The sequence below is a fragment of the Schistocerca cancellata genome, unplaced genomic scaffold (genome assembly GCF_023864275.1).
Source record: "Schistocerca cancellata isolate TAMUIC-IGC-003103 unplaced genomic scaffold, iqSchCanc2.1 HiC_scaffold_316, whole genome shotgun sequence".
Lineage (NCBI taxonomy): Eukaryota > Metazoa > Arthropoda > Insecta > Orthoptera > Acrididae > Schistocerca > Schistocerca cancellata.
Genome location: NW_026046334.1, coordinates 39,156 through 59,315, shown reverse-complemented (window position 1 = coordinate 59,315; position 20,160 = coordinate 39,156). Strand labels below are relative to the sequence as shown.

Here is a 20,160-nt window from a genome sequence, read left to right as displayed (position 1 = left end):
GTGGAAGGCGAGCACATCTGAACCCGTGGTGCTGCTAGGGCGATATACTGTAACTGAGCGCAGAACGAACTTTCACTGAAGAATCTGCCCTTTAATGCACATCAGGGCGAACATGAAATTTCTAATATGAAGTACCCACTGACGATCCAAAGGCGTTTCAGTATGTATGCGTCGGTACCACCGGGGCAGTGCCTAAGTATTGTAAAGTGAAGGTCGACAGTTTGAGCCTCACAGGAAGTATTTCATTGGCTTCCCACGAGTGCGTAATGTACAGCGTGGCTGTTGCTAGGAAACGGCCTTATTTGCCGCTCGTTAATATCTAGTTTTCTTTGCATCAATGTGAAAATGTTACTATTACTAAATACAGTTTTGCTAGTTACAGTTCAAACTGGAAACGACGGAAGAAAGCGGTCCAACGCGCCACATTGGCTCCCGAAAGGGAGGGTGCGTTTCCTACGCCACGTCTGACATTGTGTCTTAAATATTCTAAAACTGACATAATTACATCCTACCGAAAAAAGAAACAGATTTCGCAGCGAGGTTCTTGAGATATTTCTAGAGATGGAAGTCACTGGAGCGAATGCCTCGCACGTCAGATTGGCCGAGCGGTCTAAGGCGCCCGATTTAAGCTCTGGTTCCCGTAAGGGTGCGTGGGTTCGAACCCCACATCTGGCAATGCATTTTGAACATTCTGAAACTAACATACTTCCTTGATCTTATAGAACAAGTAAAATACGCAGAAACACGCCATGCAGATTTTACTAGAGACGACAGTGACAGCGGTGCAGGCGTCGCACGTCCGATAGCCCGAGCGGTCGGAAAGAAATAGCGGAACATACTTTTCCTGTGTCGAGGTTTAGCTCTTCTCACGGACGTTTCCGTTGTCGTTGTGTTGTGGCTCTGGGTTCCAAGCGACAGCGAGAAAACCTCAACAGCAACACATACGTGTTTAAATGAATCGTAGGGCCTTAATAAAGATAGATGAAACGGTGGTTCAGGTACTGGAGTTCTGAAGCGGCCGTATTGCGTGGGCAGTAAGCTCACTAAGTTAGTGTGTCATGCTAATAACGGGAAGGCTGTGGGTTACGTCCCACCAAGGGCTATTCCATATTGCTTCCCTAAAAGGCAGCGCGAGAGACTGCCAGGCAAATCTCAAGTGATCTGTACAAGGACTAAGATGTCCACACGTCTGGAAACGTTCTAGCCGACTTCTGTGCCACGCTGACGACACGGGTTCTCGTCCGATCACCGAAGTTAAGCAGCATTTTTGCGTGCTTAGTACACGGCTCGGTGACTAACTAGGATGTCTGCGTGCTGTTGGATTCTTTAATTTTGCCTTTTCCTTTAGTTTTCGGTGTTGCTGCGCGGTAATGATACGGTCCAGCACGCTGACCCGTCTCTTGCCTCTCGGTACCCAAATTCGCGAACCTGCGGCCACAGTCAAATGAAAGGGTCCGTTGTGTGTTTGTCGACTTGGTCTCTCCCAGTCGATTCTAGCGCCTGTCCTCTACATATACGCCCATTTGCAAGCGTCAGCTTTCGCGTCAGCCGAGCAAAGTCGAGACAAGTCGACACATGGGGACACACGATGCTGTGAATCGCAATCCGCACTTGCCTACGCGGAGCGGGACGAGGGGCGAAGGAAAACCATTCGTAACACGACAGTTCGGAAACTCGACGATCGCGAGCGTTGAAAACACTCTCCTGATTAAAGGAGACAACTTCCGTGCGGTGTCCGGGTTTCGAACCCGGACCAGCTACTTGGGAAGCATCCATGCTGACCGACACACCACCACCGCCCTCTGCTACGCGCTGCTTGCGCCGTGATGTGTCGCCTTCCCTCCTGGCGCCAGAGGCCGAAGGCAATCTCGCTGTAGGCGCTCAACGCCGAGTGGAAGGCGAGCACATCTGAACCCGTGGTGCTGCTAGGGCGATATACTGTAACTGAGCGCAGAACGAACTTTCACTGAAGAATCTGCCCTTTAATGCACATCAGGGCGAACATGAAATTTCTAATATGAAGTACCCACTGACGATCCAAAGGCGTTTCAGTATGTATGCGTCGGTACCACCGGGGCAGTGCCTAAGTATTGTAAAGTGAAGGTCGACAGTTTGAGCCTCACAGGAAGTATTTCATTGGCTTCCCACGAGTGCGTAATGTACAGCGTGGCTGTTGCTAGGAAACGGCCTTATTTGCCGCTCGTTAATATCTAGTTTTCTTTGCATCAATGTGAAAATGTTACTATTACTAAATACAGTTTTGCTAGTTACAGTTCAAACTGGAAACGACGGAAGAAAGCGGTCCAACGCGCCACATTGGCTCCCGAAAGGGAGGGTGCGTTTCCTACGCCACGTCTGACATTGTGTCTTAAATATTCTAAAACTGACATAATTACATCCTACCGAAAAAAGAAACAGATTTCGCAGCGAGGTTCTTGAGATATTTCTAGAGATGGAAGTCACTGGAGCGAATGCCTCGCACGTCAGATTGGCCGAGCGGTCTAAGGCTCCCGATTTAAGCTCTGGTTCCCGTAAGGGTGCGTGGGTTCGAACCCCACATCTGGCAATGCATTTTGAACATTCTGAAACTAACATACTTCCTTGATCTTATAGAACAAGTAAAATACGCAGAAACACGCCATGCAGATTTTACTAGAGACGACAGTGACAGCGGTGCAGGCGTCGCACGTCCGATAGCCCGAGCGGTCGGAAAGAAATAGCGGAACATACTTTTCCTGTGTCGAGGTTTAGCTCTTCTCACGGACGTTTCCGTTGTCGTTGTGTTGTGGCTCTGGGTTCCAAGCGACAGCGAGAAAACCTCAACAGCAACACATACGTGTTTAAATGAATCGTAGGGCCTTAATAAAGATAGATGAAACGGTGGTTCAGGTACTGGAGTTCTGAAGCGGCCGTATTGCGTGGGCAGTAAGCTCACTAAGTTAGTGGGTCATGCTAATAACGGGAAGGCTGTGGGTTACGTCCCACCAAGGGCTATTCCATATTGCTTCCCTAAAAGGCAGCGCGAGAGACTGCCAGGCAAATCTCAAGTGATCTGTACAAGGACTAAGATGTCCACACGTCTGGAAACGTTCTAGCCGACTTCTGTGCCACGCTGACGACACGGGTTCTCGTCCGATCACCGAAGTTAAGCAGCATTTTTGCGTGCTTAGTACACGGCTCGGTGACTAACTAGGATGTCTGCGTGCTGTTGGATTCTTTAATTTTGCCTTTTCCTTTAGTTTTCGGTGTTGCTGCGCGGTAATGATACGGTCCAGCACGCTGACCCGTCTCTTGCCTCTCGGTACCCAAATTCGCGAAGCTGCGGCCACAGTCAAATGAAAGGGTCCGTTGTGTGTTTGTCGACTTGGTCTCTCCCAGTCGATTCTAGCGCCTGTCCTCTACATATACGCCCATTTGCAAGCGTCAGCTTTCGCGTCAGCCGAGCAAAGTCGAGACAAGTCGACACATGGGGACACACGATGCTGTGAATCGCAATCCGCACTTGCCTACGCGGAGCGGGACGAGGGGCGAAGGAAAACCATTCGTAACACGACAGTTCGGAAACTCGACGATCGCGAGCGTTGAAAACACTCTCCTGATTAAAGGAGACAACTTCCGTGCGGTGTCCGGGTTTCGAACCCGGACCAGCTACTTGGGAAGCATCCATGCTGACCGACACACCACCACCGCCCTCTGCTACGCGCTGCTTGCGCCGTGATGTGTCGCCTTCCCTCCTGGCGCCAGAGGCCGAAGGCAATCTCGCTGTAGGCGCTCAACGCCGAGTGGAAGGCGAGCACATCTGAACCCGTGGTGCTGCTAGGGCGATATACTGTAACTGAGCGCAGAACGAACTTTCACTGAAGAATCTGCCCTTTAATGCACATCAGGGCGAACATGAAATTTCTAATATGAAGTACCCACTGACGATCCAAAGGCGTTTCAGTATGTATGCGTCGGTACCACCGGGGCAGTGCCTAAGTATTGTAAAGTGAAGGTCGACAGTTTGAGCCTCACAGGAAGTATTTCATTGGCTTCCCACGAGTGCGTAATGTACAGCGTGGCTGTTGCTAGGAAACGGCCTTATTTGCCGCTCGTTAATATCTAGTTTTCTTTGCATCAATGTGAAAATGTTACTATTACTAAATACAGTTTTGCTAGTTACAGTTCAAACTGGAAACGACGGAAGAAAGCGGTCCAACGCGCCACATTGGCTCCCGAAAGGGAGGGTGCGTTTCCTACGCCACGTCTGACATTGTGTCTTAAATATTCTAAAACTGACATAATTACATCCTACCGAAAAAAGAAACAGATTTCGCAGCGAGGTTCTTGAGATATTTCTAGAGATGGAAGTCACTGGAGCGAATGCCTCGCACGTCAGATTGGCCGAGCGGTCTAAGGCGCCCGATTTAAGCTCTGGTTCCCGTAAGGGTGCGTGGGTTCGAACCCCACATCTGGCAATGCATTTTGAACATTCTGAAACTAACATACTTCCTTGATCTTATAGAACAAGTAAAATACGCAGAAACACGCCATGCAGATTTTACTAGAGACGACAGTGACAGCGGTGCAGGCGTCGCACGTCCGATAGCCCGAGCGGTCGGAAAGAAATAGCGGAACATACTTTTCCTGTGTCGAGGTTTAGCTCTTCTCACGGACGTTTCCGTTGTCGTTGTGTTGTGGCTCTGGGTTCCAAGCGACAGCGAGAAAACCTCAACAGCAACACATACGTGTTTAAATGAATCGTAGGGCCTTAATAAAGATAGATGAAACGGTGGTTCAGGTACTGGAGTTCTGAAGCGGCCGTATTGCGTGGGCAGTAAGCTCACTAAGTTAGTGGGTCATGCTAATAACGGGAAGGCTGTGGGTTACGTCCCACCAAGGGCTATTCCATATTGCTTCCCTAAAAGGCAGCGCGAGAGACTGCCAGGCAAATCTCAAGTGATCTGTACAAGGACTAAGATGTCCACACGTCTGGAAACGTTCTAGCCGACTTCTGTGCCACGCTGACGACACGGGTTCTCGTCCGATCACCGAAGTTAAGCAGCATTTTTGCGTGCTTAGTACACGGCTCGGTGACTAACTAGGATGTCTGCGTGCTGTTGGATTCTTTAATTTTGCCTTTTCCTTTAGTTTTCGGTGTTGCTGCGCGGTAATGATACGGTCCAGCACGCTGACCCGTCTCTTGCCTCTCGGTACCCAAATTCGCGAAGCTGCGGCCACAGTCAAATGAAAGGGTCCGTTGTGTGTTTGTCGACTTGGTCTCTCCCAGTCGATTCTAGCGCCTGTCCTCTACATATACGCCCATTTGCAAGCGTCAGCTTTCGCGTCAGCCGAGCAAAGTCGAGACAAGTCGACACATGGGGACACACGATGCTGTGAATCGCAATCCGCACTTGCCTACGCGGAGCGGGACGAGGGGCGAAGGAAAACCATTCGTAACACGACAGTTCGGAAACTCGACGATCGCGAGCGTTGAAAACACTCTCCTGATTAAAGGAGACAACTTCCGTGCGGTGTCCGGGTTTCGAACCCGGACCAGCTACTTGGGAAGCATCCATGCTGACCGACACACCACCACCGCCCTCTGCTACGCGCTGCTTGCGCCGTGATGTGTCGCCTTCCCTCCTGGCGCCAGAGGCCGAAGGCAATCTCGCTGTAGGCGCTCAACGCCGAGTGGAAGGCGAGCACATCTGAACCCGTGGTGCTGCTAGGGCGATATACTGTAACTGAGCGCAGAACGAACTTTCACTGAAGAATCTGCCCTTTAATGCACATCAGGGCGAACATGAAATTTCTAATATGAAGTACCCACTGACGATCCAAAGGCGTTTCAGTATGTATGCGTCGGTACCACCGGGGCAGTGCCTAAGTATTGTAAAGTGAAGGTCGACAGTTTGAGCCTCACAGGAAGTATTTCATTGGCTTCCCACGAGTGCGTAATGTACAGCGTGGCTGTTGCTAGGAAACGGCCTTATTTGCCGCTCGTTAATATCTAGTTTTCTTTGCATCAATGTGAAAATGTTACTATTACTAAATACAGTTTTGCTAGTTACAGTTCAAACTGGAAACGACGGAAGAAAGCGGTCCAACGCGCCACATTGGCTCCCGAAAGGGAGGGTGCGTTTCCTACGCCACGTCTGACATTGTGTCTTAAATATTCTAAAACTGACATAATTACATCCTACCGAAAAAAGAAACAGATTTCGCAGCGAGGTTCTTGAGATATTTCTAGAGATGGAAGTCACTGGAGCGAATGCCTCGCACGTCAGATTGGCCGAGCGGTCTAAGGCGCCCGATTTAAGCTCTGGTTCCCGTAAGGGAGCGTGGGTTCGAACCCCACATCTGGCAATGCATTTTGAACATTCTGAAACTAACATACTTCCTTGATCTTATAGAACAAGTAAAATACGCAGAAACACGCCATGCAGATTTTACTAGAGACGACAGTGACAGCGGTGCAGGCGTCGCACGTCCGATAGCCCGAGCGGTCGGAAAGAAATAGCGGAACATACTTTTCCTGTGTCGAGGTTTAGCTCTTCTCACGGACGTTTCCGTTGTCGTTGTGTTGTGGCTCTGGGTTCCAAGCGACAGCGAGAAAACCTCAACAGCAACACATACGTGTTTAAATGAATCGTAGGGCCTTAATAAAGATAGATGAAACGGTGGTTCAGGTACTGGAGTTCTGAAGCGGCCGTATTGCGTGGGCAGTAAGCTCACTAAGTTAGTGTGTCATGCTAATAACGGGAAGGCTGTGGGTTACGTCCCACCAAGGGCTATTCCATATTGCTTCCCTAAAAGGCAGCGCGAGAGACTGCCAGGCAAATCTCAAGTGATCTGTACAAGGACTAAGATGTCCACACGTCTGGAAACGTTCTAGCCGACTTCTGTGCCACGCTGACGACACGGGTTCTCGTCCGATCACCGAAGTTAAGCAGCATTTTTGCGTGCTTAGTACACGGCTCGGTGACTAACTAGGATGTCTGCGTGCTGTTGGATTCTTTAATTTTGCTTTTTCCTTTAGTTTTCGGTGTTGCTGCGCGGTAATGATACGGTCCAGCACGCTGACCCGTCTCTTGCCTCTCGGTACCCAAATTCGCGAAGCTGCGGCCACAGTCAAATGAAAGGGTCCGTTGTGTGTTTGTCGAGTTGGTCTCTCCCAGTCGATTCTAGCGCCTGTCCTCTACATATACGCCCATTTGCAAGCGTCAGCTTTCGCGTCAGCCGAGCAAAGTCGAGACAAGTCGACACATGGGGACACACGATGCTGTGAATCGCAATCCGCACTTGCCTACGCGGAGCGGGACGAGGGGCGAAGGAAAACCATTCGTAACACGACAGTTCGGAAACTCGACGATCGCGAGCGTTGAAAACACTCTCCTGATTAAAGGAGACAACTTCCGTGCGGTGTCCGGGTTTCGAACCCGGACCAGCTACTTGGGAAGCATCCATGCTGACCGACACACCACCACCGCCCTCTGCTACGCGCTGCTTGCGCCGTGATGTGTCGCCTTCCCTCCTGGCGCCAGAGGCCGAAGGCAATCTCGCTGTAGGCGCTCAACGCCGAGTGGAAGGCGAGCACATCTGAACCCGTGGTGCTGCTAGGGCGATATACTGTAACTGAGCGCAGAACGAACTTTCACTGAAGAATCTGCCCTTTAATGCACATCAGGGCGAACATGAAATTTCTAATATGAAGTACCCACTGACGATCCAAAGGCGTTTCAGTATGTATGCGTCGGTACCACCGGGGCAGTGCCTAAGTATTGTAAAGTGAAGGTCGACAGTTTGAGCCTCACAGGAAGTATTTCATTGGCTTCCCACGAGTGCGTAATGTACAGCGTGGCTGTTGCTAGGAAACGGCCTTATTTGCCGCTCGTTAATATCTAGTTTTCTTTGCATCAATGTGAAAATGTTACTATTACTAAATACAGTTTTGCTAGTTACAGTTCAAACTGGAAACGACGGAAGAAAGCGGTCCAACGCGCCACATTGGCTCCCGAAAGGGAGGGTGCGTTTCCTACGCCACGTCTGACATTGTGTCTTAAATATTCTAAAACTGACATAATTACATCCTACCGAAAAAAGAAACAGATTTCGCAGCGAGGTTCTTGAGATATTTCTAGAGATGGAAGTCACTGGAGCGAATGCCTCGCACGTCAGATTGGCCGAGCGGTCTAAGGCGCCCGATTTAAGCTCTGGTTCCCGTAAGGGAGCGTGGGTTCGAACCCCACATCTGGCAATGCATTTTGAACATTCTGAAACTAACATACTTCCTTGATCTTATAGAACAAGTAAAATACGCAGAAACACGCCATGCAGATTTTACTAGAGACGACAGTGACAGCGGTGCAGGCGTCGCACGTCCGATAGCCCGAGCGGTCGGAAAGAAATAGCGGAACATACTTTTCCTGTGTCGAGGTTTAGCTCTTCTCACGGACGTTTCCGTTGTCGTTGTGTTGTGGCTCTGGGTTCCAAGCGACAGCGAGAAAACCTCAACAGCAACACATACGTGTTTAAATGAATCGTAGGGCCTTAATAAAGATAGATGAAACGGTGGTTCAGGTACTGGAGTTCTGAAGCGGCCGTATTGCGTGGGCAGTAAGCTCACTAAGTTAGTGTGTCATGCTAATAACGGGAAGGCTGTGGGTTACGTCCCACCAAGGGCTATTCCATATTGCTTCCCTAAAAGGCAGCGCGAGAGACTGCCAGGCAAATCTCAAGTGATCTGTACAAGGACTAAGATGTCCACACGTCTGGAAACGTTCTAGCCGACTTCTGTGCCACGCTGACGACACGGGTTCTCGTCCGATCACCGAAGTTAAGCAGCATTTTTGCGTGCTTAGTACACGGCTCGGTGACTAACTAGGATGTCTGCGTGCTGTTGGATTCTTTAATTTTGCTTTTTCCTTTAGTTTTCGGTGTTGCTGCGCGGTAATGATACGGTCCAGCACGCTGACCCGTCTCTTGCCTCTCGGTACCCAAATTCGCGAAGCTGCGGCCACAGTCAAATGAAAGGGTCCGTTGTGTGTTTGTCGAGTTGGTCTCTCCCAGTCGATTCTAGCGCCTGTCCTCTACATATACGCCCATTTGCAAGCGTCAGCTTTCGCGTCAGCCGAGCAAAGTCGAGACAAGTCGACACATGGGGACACACGATGCTGTGAATCGCAATCCGCACTTGCCTACGCGGAGCGGGACGAGGGGCGAAGGAAAACCATTCGTAACACGACAGTTCGGAAACTCGACGATCGCGAGCGTTGAAAACACTCTCCTGATTAAAGGAGACAACTTCCGTGCGGTGTCCGGGTTTCGAACCCGGACCAGCTACTTGGGAAGCATCCATGCTGACCGACACACCACCACCGCCCTCTGCTACGCGCTGCTTGCGCCGTGATGTGTCGCCTTCCCTCCTGGCGCCAGAGGCCGAAGGCAATCTCGCTGTAGGCGCTCAACGCCGAGTGGAAGGCGAGCACATCTGAACCCGTGGTGCTGCTAGGGCGATATACTGTAACTGAGCGCAGAACGAACTTTCACTGAAGAATCTGCCCTTTAATGCACATCAGGGCGAACATGAAATTTCTAATATGAAGTACCCACTGACGATCCAAAGGCGTTTCAGTATGTATGCGTCGGTACCACCGGGGCAGTGCCTAAGTATTGTAAAGTGAAGGTCGACAGTTTGAGCCTCACAGGAAGTATTTCATTGGCTTCCCACGAGTGCGTAATGTACAGCGTGGCTGTTGCTAGGAAACGGCCTTATTTGCCGCTCGTTAATATCTAGTTTTCTTTGCATCAATGTGAAAATGTTACTATTACTAAATACAGTTTTGCTAGTTACAGTTCAAACTGGAAACGACGGAAGAAAGCGGTCCAACGCGCCACATTGGCTCCCGAAAGGGAGGGTGCGTTTCCTACGCCACGTCTGACATTGTGTCTTAAATATTCTAAAACTGACATAATTACATCCTACCGAAAAAAGAAACAGATTTCGCAGCGAGGTTCTTGAGATATTTCTAGAGATGGAAGTCACTGGAGCGAATGCCTCGCACGTCAGATTGGCCGAGCGGTCTAAGGCGCCCGATTTAAGCTCTGGTTCCCGTAAGGGAGCGTGGGTTCGAACCCCACATCTGGCAATGCATTTTGAACATTCTGAAACTAACATACTTCCTTGATCTTATAGAACAAGTAAAATACGCAGAAACACGCCATGCAGATTTTACTAGAGACGACAGTGACAGCGGTGCAGGCGTCGCACGTCCGATAGCCCGAGCGGTCGGAAAGAAATAGCGGAACATACTTTTCCTGTGTCGAGGTTTAGCTCTTCTCACGGACGTTTCCGTTGTCGTTGTGTTGTGGCTCTGGGTTCCAAGCGACAGCGAGAAAACCTCAACAGCAACACATACGTGTTTAAATGAATCGTAGGGCCTTAATAAAGATAGATGAAACGGTGGTTCAGGTACTGGTGTTCTGAAGCGGCCGTATTGCGTGGGCAGTAAGCTCACTAAGTTAGTGTGTCATGCTAATAACGGGAAGGCTGTGGGTTACGTCCCACCAAGGGCTATTCCATATTGCTTCCCTAAAAGGCAGCGCGAGAGACTGCCAGGCAAATCTCAAGTGATCTGTACAAGGACTAAGATGTCCACACGTCTGGAAACGTTCTAGCCGACTTCTGTGCCACGCTGACGACACGGGTTCTCGTCCGATCACCGAAGTTAAGCAGCATTTTTGCGTGCTTAGTACACGGCTCGGTGACTAACTAGGATGTCTGCGTGCTGTTGGATTCTTTAATTTTGCTTTTTCCTTTAGTTTTCGGTGTTGCTGCGCGGTAATGATACGGTCCAGCACGCTGACCCGTCTCTTGCCTCTCGGTACCCAAATTCGCGAAGCTGCGGCCACAGTCAAATGAAAGGGTCCGTTGTGTGTTTGTCGAGTTGGTCTCTCCCAGTCGATTCTAGCGCCTGTCCTCTACATATACGCCCATTTGCAAGCGTCAGCTTTCGCGTCAGCCGAGCAAAGTCGAGACAAGTCGACACATGGGGACACACGATGCTGTGAATCGCAATCCGCACTTGCCTACGCGGAGCGGGACGAGGGGCGAAGGAAAACCATTCGTAACACGACAGTTCGGAAACTCGACGATCGCGAGCGTTGAAAACACTCTCCTGATTAAAGGAGACAACTTCCGTGCGGTGTCCGGGTTTCGAACCCGGACCAGCTACTTGGGAAGCATCCATGCTGACCGACACACCACCACCGCCCTCTGCTACGCGCTGCTTGCGCCGTGATGTGTCGCCTTCCCTCCTGGCGCCAGAGGCCGAAGGCAATCTCGCTGTAGGCGCTCAACGCCGAGTGGAAGGCGAGCACATCTGAACCCGTGGTGCTGCTAGGGCGATATACTGTAACTGAGCGCAGAACGAACTTTCACTGAAGAATCTGCCCTTTAATGCACATCAGGGCGAACATGAAATTTCTAATATGAAGTACCCACTGACGATCCAAAGGCGTTTCAGTATGTATGCGTCGGTACCACCGGGGCAGTGCCTAAGTATTGTAAAGTGAAGGTCGACAGTTTGAGCCTCACAGGAAGTATTTCATTGGCTTCCCACGAGTGCGTAATGTACAGCGTGGCTGTTGCTAGGAAACGGCCTTATTTGCCGCTCGTTAATATCTAGTTTTCTTTGCATCAATGTGAAAATGTTACTATTACTAAATACAGTTTTGCTAGTTACAGTTCAAACTGGAAACGACGGAAGAAAGCGGTCCAACGCGCCACATTGGCTCCCGAAAGGGAGGGTGCGTTTCCTACGCCACGTCTGACATTGTGTCTTAAATATTCTAAAACTGACATAATTACATCCTACCGAAAAAAGAAACAGATTTCGCAGCGAGGTTCTTGAGATATTTCTAGAGATGGAAGTCACTGGAGCGAATGCCTCGCACGTCAGATTGGCCGAGCGGTCTAAGGCGCCCGATTTAAGCTCTGGTTCCCGTAAGGGAGCGTGGGTTCGAACCCCACATCTGGCAATGCATTTTGAACATTCTGAAACTAACATACTTCCTTGATCTTATAGAACAAGTAAAATACGCAGAAACACGCCATGCAGATTTTACTAGAGACGACAGTGACAGCGGTGCAGGCGTCGCACGTCCGATAGCCCGAGCGGTCGGAAAGAAATAGCGGAACATACTTTTCCTGTGTCGAGGTTTAGCTCTTCTCACGGACGTTTCCGTTGTCGTTGTGTTGTGGCTCTGGGTTCCAAGCGACAGCGAGAAAACCTCAACAGCAACACATACGTGTTTAAATGAATCGTAGGGCCTTAATAAAGATAGATGAAACGGTGGTTCAGGTACTGGAGTTCTGAAGCGGCCGTATTGCGTGGGCAGTAAGCTCACTAAGTTAGTGTGTCATGCTAATAACGGGAAGGCTGTGGGTTACGTCCCACCAAGGGCTATTCCATATTGCTTCCCTAAAAGGCAGCGCGAGAGACTGCCAGGCAAATCTCAAGTGATCTGTACAAGGACTAAGATGTCCACACGTCTGGAAACGTTCTAGCCGACTTCTGTGCCACGCTGACGACACGGGTTCTCGTCCGATCACCGAAGTTAAGCAGCATTTTTGCGTGCTTAGTACACGGCTCGGTGACTAACTAGGATGTCTGCGTGCTGTTGGATTCTTTAATTTTGCTTTTTCCTTTAGTTTTCGGTGTTGCTGCGCGGTAATGATACGGTCCAGCACGCTGACCCGTCTCTTGCCTCTCGGTACCCAAATTCGCGAAGCTGCGGCCACAGTCAAATGAAAGGGTCCGTTGTGTGTTTGTCGAGTTGGTCTCTCCCAGTCGATTCTAGCGCCTGTCCTCTACATATACGCCCATTTGCAAGCGTCAGCTTTCGCGTCAGCCGAGCAAAGTCGAGACAAGTCGACACATGGGGACACACGATGCTGTGAATCGCAATCCGCACTTGCCTACGCGGAGCGGGACGAGGGGCGAAGGAAAACCATTCGTAACACGACAGTTCGGAAACTCGACGATCGCGAGCGTTGAAAACACTCTCCTGATTAAAGGAGACAACTTCCGTGCGGTGTCCGGGTTTCGAACCCGGACCAGCTACTTGGGAAGCATCCATGCTGACCGACACACCACCACCGCCCTCTGCTACGCGCTGCTTGCGCCGTGATGTGTCGCCTTCCCTCCTGGCGCCAGAGGCCGAAGGCAATCTCGCTGTAGGCGCTCAACGCCGAGTGGAAGGCGAGCACATCTGAACCCGTGGTGCTGCTAGGGCGATATACTGTAACTGAGCGCAGAACGAACTTTCACTGAAGAATCTGCCCTTTAATGCACATCAGGGCGAACATGAAATTTCTAATATGAAGTACCCACTGACGATCCAAAGGCGTTTCAGTATGTATGCGTCGGTACCACCGGGGCAGTGCCTAAGTATTGTAAAGTGAAGGTCGACAGTTTGAGCCTCACAGGAAGTATTTCATTGGCTTCCCACGAGTGCGTAATGTACAGCGTGGCTGTTGCTAGGAAACGGCCTTATTTGCCGCTCGTTAATATCTAGTTTTCTTTGCATCAATGTGAAAATGTTACTATTACTAAATACAGTTTTGCTAGTTACAGTTCAAACTGGAAACGACGGAAGAAAGCGGTCCAACGCGCCACATTGGCTCCCGAAAGGGAGGGTGCGTTTCCTACGCCACGTCTGACATTGTGTCTTAAATATTCTAAAACTGACATAATTACATCCTACCGAAAAAAGAAACAGATTTCGCAGCGAGGTTCTTGAGATATTTCTAGAGATGGAAGTCACTGGAGCGAATGCCTCGCACGTCAGATTGGCCGAGCGGTCTAAGGCGCCCGATTTAAGCTCTGGTTCCCGTAAGGGTGCGTGGGTTCGAACCCCACATCTGGCAATGCATTTTGAACATTCTGAAACTAACATACTTCCTTGATCTTATAGAACAAGTAAAATACGCAGAAACACGCCATGCAGATTTTACTAGAGACGACAGTGACAGCGGTGCAGGCGTCGCACGTCCGATAGCCCGAGCGGTCGGAAAGAAATAGCGGAACATACTTTTCCTGTGTCGAGGTTTAGCTCTTCTCACGGACGTTTCCGTTGTCGTTGTGTTGTGGCTCTGGGTTCCAAGCGACAGCGAGAAAACCTCAACAGCAACACATACGTGTTTAAATGAATCGTAGGGCCTTAATAAAGATAGATGAAACGGTGGTTCAGGTACTGGAGTTCTGAAGCGGCCGTATTGCGTGGGCAGTAAGCTCACTAAGTTAGTGTGTCATGCTAATAACGGGAAGGCTGTGGGTTACGTCCCACCAAGGGCTATTCCATATTGCTTCCCTAAAAGGCAGCGCGAGAGACTGCCAGGCAAATCTCAAGTGATCTGTACAAGGACTAAGATGTCCACACGTCTGGAAACGTTCTAGCCGACTTCTGTGCCACGCTGACGACACGGGTTCTCGTCCGATCACCGAAGTTAAGCAGCATTTTTGCGTGCTTAGTACACGGCTCGGTGACTAACTAGGATGTCTGCGTGCTGTTGGATTCTTTAATTTTGCCTTTTCCCTTAGTTTTCGGTGTTGCTGCGCGGTAATGATACGGTCCAGCACGCTGACCCGTCTCTTGCCTCTCGGTACCCAAATTCGCGAAGCTGCGGCCACAGTCAAATGAAAGGGTCCGTTGTGTGTTTGTCGAGTTGGTCTCTCCCAGTCCATTCTAGCGCCTGTCCTCTACATATACGCCCATTTGCAAGCGTCAGCTTTCGCGTCAGCCGAGCAAAGTCGAGACAAGTCGACACATGGGGACACACGATGCTGTGAATCGCAATCCGCACTTGCCTACGCGGAGCGGGACGAGGGGCGAAGGAAAACCATTCGTAACACGACAGTTCGGAAACTCGACGATCGCGAGCGTTGAAAACACTCTCCTGATTAAAGGAGACAACTTCCGTGCGGTGTCCGGGTTTCGAACCCGGACCAGCTACTTGGGAAGCATCCATGCTGACCGACACACCACCACCGCCCTCTGCTACGCGCTGCTTGCGCCGTGATGTGTCGCCTTCCCTCCTGGCGCCAGAGGCCGAAGGCAATCTCGCTGTAGGCGCTCAACGCCGAGTGGAAGGCGAGCACATCTGAACCCGTGGTGCTGCTAGGGCGATATACTGTAACTGAGCGCAGAACGAACTTTCACTGAAGAATCTGCCCTTTAATGCACATCAGGGCGAACATGAAATTTCTAATATGAAGTACCCACTGACGATCCAAAGGCGTTTCAGTATGTATGCGTCGGTACCACCGGGGCAGTGCCTAAGTATTGTAAAGTGAAGGTCGACAGTTTGAGCCTCACAGGAAGTATTTCATTGGCTTCCCACGAGTGCGTAATGTACAGCGTGGCTGTTGCTAGGAAACGGCCTTATTTGCCGCTCGTTAATATCTAGTTTTCTTTGCATCAATGTGAAAATGTTACTATTACTAAATACAGTTTTGCTAGTTACAGTTCAAACTGGAAACGACGGAAGAAAGCGGTCCAACGCGCCACATTGGCTCCCGAAAGGGAGGGTGCGTTTCCTACGCCACGTCTGACATTGTGTCTTAAATATTCTAAAACTGACATAATTACATCCTACCGAAAAAAGAAACAGATTTCGCAGCGAGGTTCTTGAGATATTTCTAGAGATGGAAGTCACTGGAGCGAATGCCTCGCACGTCAGATTGGCCGAGCGGTCTAAGGCGCCCGATTTAAGCTCTGGTTCCCGTAAGGGAGCGTGGGTTCGAACCCCACATCTGGCAATGCATTTTGAACATTCTGAAACTAACATACTTCCTTGATCTTATAGAACAAGTAAAATACGCAGAAACACGCCATGCAGATTTTACTAGAGACGACAGTGACAGCGGTGCAGGCGTCGCACGTCCGATAGCCCGAGCGGTCGGAAAGAAATAGCGGAACATACTTTTCCTGTGTCGAGGTTTAGCTCTTCTCACGGACGTTTCCGTTGTCGTTGTGTTGTGGCTCTGGGTTCCAAGCGACAGCGAGAAAACCTCAACAGCAACACATACGTGTTTAAATGAATCGTAGGGCCTTAATAAAGATAGATGAAACGGTGGTTCAGGTACTGGAGTTCTGAAGCGGCCGTATTGCGTGGGCAGTAAGCTCACTAAGTTAGTGTGTCATGCTAATAACGGGAAGGCTGTGGGTTACGTCCCACCAAGGGCTATTCCATATTGCTTCCCTAAAAGGCAGCGCGAGAGACTGCCAGGCAAATCTCAAGTGATCTGTACAAGGACTAAGATGTCCACACGTCTGGAAACGTTCTAGCCGACTTCTGTGCCACGCTGACGACACGGGTTCTCGTCCGATCACCGAAGTTAAGCAGCATTTTTGCGTGCTTAGTACACGGCTCGGTGACTAACTAGGATGTCTGCGTGCTGTTGGATTCTTTAATTTTGCTTTTTCCTTTAGTTTTCGGTGTTGCTGCGCGGTAATGATACGGTCCAGCACGCTGACCCGTCTCTTGCCTCTCGGTACCCAAATTCGCGAAGCTGCGGCCACAGTCAAATGAAAGGGTCCGTTGTGTGTTTGTCGAGTTGGTCTCTCCCAGTCGATTCTAGCGCCTGTCCTCTACATATACGCCCATTTGCAAGCGTCAGCTTTCGCGTCAGCCGAGCAAAGTCGAGACAAGTCGACACATGGGGACACACGATGCTGTGAATCGCAATCCGCACTTGCCTACGCGGAGCGGGACGAGGGGCGAAGGAAAACCATTCGTAACACGACAGTTCGGAAACTCGACGATCGCGAGCGTTGAAAACACTCTCCTGATTAAAGGAGACAACTTCCGTGCGGTGTCCGGGTTTCGAACCCGGACCAGCTACTTGGGAAGCATCCATGCTGACCGACACACCACCACCGCCCTCTGCTACGCGCTGCTTGCGCCGTGATGTGTCGCCTTCCCTCCTGGCGCCAGAGGCCGAAGGCAATCTCGCTGTAGGCGCTCAACGCCGAGTGGAAGGCGAGCACATCTGAACCCGTGGTGCTGCTAGGGCGATATACTGTAACTGAGCGCAGAACGAACTTTCACTGAAGAATCTGCCCTTTAATGCACATCAGGGCGAACATGAAATTTCTAATATGAAGTACCCACTGACGATCCAAAGGCGTTTCAGTATGTATGCGTCGGTACCACCGGGGCAGTGCCTAAGTATTGTAAAGTGAAGGTCGACAGTTTGAGCCTCACAGGAAGTATTTCATTGGCTTCCCACGAGTGCGTAATGTACAGCGTGGCTGTTGCTAGGAAACGGCCTTATTTGCCGCTCGTTAATATCTAGTTTTCTTTGCATCAATGTGAAAATGTTACTATTACTAAATACAGTTTTGCTAGTTACAGTTCAAACTGGAAACGACGGAAGAAAGCGGTCCAACGCGCCACATTGGCTCCCGAAAGGGAGGGTGCGTTTCCTACGCCACGTCTGACATTGTGTCTTAAATATTCTAAAACTGACATAATTACATCCTACCGAAAAAAGAAACAGATTTCGCAGCGAGGTTCTTGAGATATTTCTAGAGATGGAAGTCACTGGAGCGAATGCCTCGCACGTCAGATTGGCCGAGCGGTCTAAGGCGCCCGATTTAAGCTCTGGTTCCCGTAAGGAAGCGTGGGTTCGAACCCCACATCTGGCAATGCATTTTGAACATTCTGAAACTAACATACTTCCTTGATCTTATAGAACAAGTAAAATACGCAGAAACACGCCATGCAGATTTTACTAGAGACGACAGTGACAGCGGTGCAGGCGTCGCACGTCCGATAGCCCGAGCGGTCGGAAAGAAATAGCGGAACATACTTTTCCTGTGTCGAGGTTTAGCTCTTCTCACGGACGTTTCCGTTGTCGTTGTGTTGTGGCTCTGGGTTCCAAGCGACAGCGAGAAAACCTCAACAGCAACACATACGTGTTTAAATGAATCGTAGGGCCTTAATAAAGATAGATGAAACGGTGGTTCAGGTACTGGAGTTCTGAAGCGGCCGTATTGCGTGGGCAGTAAGCTCACTAAGTTAGTGTGTCATGCTAATAACGGGAAGGCTGTGGGTTACGTCCCACCAAGGGCTATTCCATATTGCTTCCCTAAAAGGCAGCGCGAGAGACTGCCAGGCAAATCTCAAGTGATCTGTACAAGGACTAAGATGTCCACACGTCTGGAAACGTTCTAGCCGACTTCTGTGCCACGCTGACGACACGGGTTCTCGTCCGATCACCGAAGTTAAGCAGCATTTTTGCGTGCTTAGTACACGGCTCGGTGACTAACTAGGATGTCTGCGTGCTGTTGGATTCTTTAATTTTGCTTTTTCCTTTAGTTTTCGGTGTTGCTGCGCGGTAATGATACGGTCCAGCACGCTGACCCGTCTCTTGCCTCTCGGTACCCAAATTCGCGAAGCTGCGGCCACAGTCAAATGAAAGGGTCCGTTGTGTGTTTGTCGAGTTGGTCTCTCCCAGTCGATTCTAGCGCCTGTCCTCTACATATACGCCCATTTGCAAGCGTCAGCTTTCGCGTCAGCCGAGCAAAGTCGAGACAAGTCGACACATGGGGACACACGATGCTGTGAATCGCAATCCGCACTTGCCTACGCGGAGCGGGACGAGGGGCGAAGGAAAACCATTCGTAACACGACAGTTCGGAAACTCGACGATCGCGAGCGTTGAAAACACTCTCCTGATTAAAGGAGACAACTTCCGTGCGGTGTCCGGGTTTCGAACCCGGACCAGCTACTTGGGAAGCATCCATGCTGACCGACACACCACCACCGCCCTCTGCTACGCGCTGCTTGCGCCGTGATGTGTCGCCTTCCCTCCTGGCGCCAGAGGCCGAAGGCAATCTCGCTGTAGGCGCTCAACGCCGAGTGGAAGGCGAGCACATCTGAACCCGTGGTGCTGCTAGGGCGATATACTGTAACTGAGCGCAGAACGAACTTTCACTGAAGAATCTGCCCTTTAATGCACATCAGGGCGAACATGAAATTTCTAATATGAAGTACCCACTGACGATCCAAAGGCGTTTCAGTATGTATGCGTCGGTACCACCGGGGCAGTGCCTAAGTATTGTAAAGTGAAGGTCGACAGTTTGAGCCTCACAGGAAGTATTTCATTGGCTTCCCACGAGTGCGTAATGTACAGCGTGGCTGTTGCTAGGAAACGGCCTTATTTGCCGCTCGTTAATATCTAGTTTTCTTTGCATCAATGTGAAAATGTTACTATTACTAAATACAGTTTTGCTAGTTACAGTTCAAACTGGAAACGACGGAAGAAAGCGGTCCAACGCGCCACATTGGCTCCCGAAAGGGAGGGTGCGTTTCCTACGCCACGTCTGACATTGTGTCTTAAATATTCTAAAACTGACATAATTACATCCTACCGAAAAAAGAAACAGATTTCGCAGCGAGGTTCTTGAGATATTTCTAGAGATGGAAGTCACTGGAGCGAATGCCTCGCACGTCAGATTGGCCGAGCGGTCTAAGGCGCCCGATTTAAGCTCTGGTTCCCGTAAGGAAGCGTGGGTTCGAACCCCACATCTGGCAATGCATTTTGAACATTCTGAAACTAACATACTTCCTTGATCTTATAGAACAAGTAAAATACGCAGAAACACGCCATGCAGATTTTACTAGAGACGACAGTGACAGCGGTGCAGGCGTCGCACGTCCGATAGCCCGAGCGGTCGGAAAGAAATAGCGGAACATACTTTTCCTGTGTCGAGGTTTAGCTCTTCTCACGGACGTTTCCGTTGTCGTTGTGTTGTGGCTCTGGGTTCCAAGCGACAGCGAGAAAACCTCAACAGCAACACATACGTGTTTAAATGAATCGTAGGGCCTTAATAAAGATAGATGAAACGGTGGTTCAGGTACTGGAGTTCTGAAGCGGCCGTATTGCGTGGGCAGTAAGCTCACTAAGTTAGTGTGTCATGCTAATAACGGGAAGGCTGTGGGTTACGTCCCACCAAGGGCTATTCCATATTGCTTCCCTAAAAGGCAGCGCGAGAGACTGCCAGGCAAATCTCAAGTGATCTGTACAAGGACTAAGATGTCCACACGTCTGGAAACGTTCTAGCCGACTTCTGTGCCACGCTGACGACACGGGTTCTCGTCCGATCACC

The 20,160-nt window shown here is 50.2% G+C and overlaps 11 non-coding genes across 11 annotated transcripts; all 11 read left to right on the top strand.

Moving 5' to 3' along the window:
- The first annotated feature begins 591 nt into the window (after positions 1–591).
- Positions 592–675, top strand: Trnal-uaa (transfer RNA leucine (anticodon UAA)). The gene has a single exon. It is a non-coding gene; the product is annotated as a tRNA-Leu (tRNA).
- A 1,807-nt stretch (positions 676–2,482) lies between these two features.
- Trnal-uaa (transfer RNA leucine (anticodon UAA)) lies at positions 2,483–2,566 on the top strand. The gene has a single exon. It is a non-coding gene; the product is annotated as a tRNA-Leu (tRNA).
- A 1,807-nt stretch (positions 2,567–4,373) lies between these two features.
- Trnal-uaa (transfer RNA leucine (anticodon UAA)) lies at positions 4,374–4,457 on the top strand. The gene has a single exon. It is a non-coding gene; the product is annotated as a tRNA-Leu (tRNA).
- Positions 4,458–6,264: 1,807 nt separating this feature from the next.
- Trnal-uaa (transfer RNA leucine (anticodon UAA)) lies at positions 6,265–6,348 on the top strand. Its single transcript has one exon. It is a non-coding gene; the product is annotated as a tRNA-Leu (tRNA).
- A 1,807-nt stretch (positions 6,349–8,155) lies between these two features.
- On the top strand, positions 8,156–8,239 carry Trnal-uaa (transfer RNA leucine (anticodon UAA)). The gene has a single exon. It is a non-coding gene; the product is annotated as a tRNA-Leu (tRNA).
- Positions 8,240–10,046: 1,807 nt separating this feature from the next.
- Trnal-uaa (transfer RNA leucine (anticodon UAA)) lies at positions 10,047–10,130 on the top strand. The gene has a single exon. It is a non-coding gene; the product is annotated as a tRNA-Leu (tRNA).
- A 1,807-nt stretch (positions 10,131–11,937) lies between these two features.
- Positions 11,938–12,021, top strand: Trnal-uaa (transfer RNA leucine (anticodon UAA)). Its single transcript has one exon. It is a non-coding gene; the product is annotated as a tRNA-Leu (tRNA).
- Positions 12,022–13,828: 1,807 nt separating this feature from the next.
- Positions 13,829–13,912, top strand: Trnal-uaa (transfer RNA leucine (anticodon UAA)). The gene has a single exon. It is a non-coding gene; the product is annotated as a tRNA-Leu (tRNA).
- A 1,807-nt stretch (positions 13,913–15,719) lies between these two features.
- Positions 15,720–15,803, top strand: Trnal-uaa (transfer RNA leucine (anticodon UAA)). Its single transcript has one exon. It is a non-coding gene; the product is annotated as a tRNA-Leu (tRNA).
- Positions 15,804–17,610: 1,807 nt separating this feature from the next.
- On the top strand, positions 17,611–17,694 carry Trnal-uaa (transfer RNA leucine (anticodon UAA)). The gene has a single exon. It is a non-coding gene; the product is annotated as a tRNA-Leu (tRNA).
- A 1,807-nt stretch (positions 17,695–19,501) lies between these two features.
- Trnal-uaa (transfer RNA leucine (anticodon UAA)) lies at positions 19,502–19,585 on the top strand. Its single transcript has one exon. It is a non-coding gene; the product is annotated as a tRNA-Leu (tRNA).
- Positions 19,586–20,160: the final 575 nt, after the last annotated feature.